This window comes from Meleagris gallopavo, chromosome 22, assembly GCF_000146605.3.
Source record: "Meleagris gallopavo isolate NT-WF06-2002-E0010 breed Aviagen turkey brand Nicholas breeding stock chromosome 22, Turkey_5.1, whole genome shotgun sequence".
NCBI classification, from domain to species: domain Eukaryota; kingdom Metazoa; phylum Chordata; class Aves; order Galliformes; family Phasianidae; genus Meleagris; species Meleagris gallopavo.
In genome coordinates, this window is record NC_015032.2 from 2,274,022 (window position 1) to 2,275,314 (window position 1,293).

Below are 1,293 nucleotides of genomic sequence, written 5' to 3' on the forward strand. Positions count from 1 at the left end.
AGCTCCCACCTCAGCACGCTGAGCATCGACTCGCCACGTTTATAATTCCTCCAGAAAAAAAATGTAAGCTTTCCTCAGGCAAACTGTAAGCAAAGACATGAACTGCATCCAGGAGTGTAAATACAGGCACTGTGGTGCACAGATGGACTTCACAGATTTCACCCGAAGGAGAAGAGGAGCCAGCAGGAGCCCCAGGGCAGCCCAGGAGTCGGGGAGGTGATGCCCTGTCCCTGTGTGCTGTGAAAGCATTCAGAGCAATCAGTGATCATTCAAACCTGTGTGCCAGAGGAAACGAATCCCGGGTGCCCACCCAGCACTGGCAGGAGCACTACCCAGAGATGAATTTGGTTTCACATTTCTAATTATACTGTGCAACAGCTGAGAAGAAGCATTGCTTTCGATTTCAAGGATGTCACAGACTGTGACCAGCTTTAACAGTTTCTTCAGTGTTCTTCCTCCCAAAGCAAGGGAGTCATTTCTTATAACTGCGCTTTGAATGAATGTCTCAGGCTCTGAAAGTGATGCAATTGAATCATCTCACTGGTTCATTCCGGGGGGTGAAGCCCACACTCCCCTCCTCTGCCCAGAAAATTAATCTTTCTGAGAGCATCTCTGACTCCACAAAGCAGCAGTGATTTTTTTGTTTTATACACCATCTCCCGAGCTTGGAACAGTTGGTTTGTTTCTCTAAACTTATTCCACATTTTGGCAGTGGGAGGGAGCTCCTGCATTCACCCTCAGCCCGTGGAGAAGATAGCACCCGGCCTTCAGAAACCAAGTCCTAAAAATGATTTTCCTTGTAATCCCACCCATGGCCACACTCATGGACACCTCCTATCTGAGAGCCCCAAACATTAATGGCCACCCTCAGCGAGTTTGCTGATGATACGAAGTCGGGAGGATTGGCTGACACGTCTGAAGGCTGTGCTGCCATTCAGCGAGACCTGGACAGGCTGGAGAGCTGGGCAGTGAGAAACCGGATGAGGTTCAACAAAAGCAAGTGTAGGGTCCTACACCTAGGGAGGAATAATTGCATGCACCAATACAGGCTGGGGGAGGAGCTGCTGGAGAGGAGCTCTGCAGAGAGGGACCTGGGCGTCCTGGTGGACGACAGGTTGGCCATGAGCCAGCAGTGTGCCCTCGTGGCCAAAAAGGCCAATGGCGTTCTGGGGTGCATTAAGAAGAGCGTGTCCAGCAGGTCGAGGGAGGTGATCCTCCCCCTCTACTCTGCCCTGGTGAGGCCTCATCTGGAGAACTGTGTCCAGTTCTGGGCTCCCCAGTACAAAAAAGACT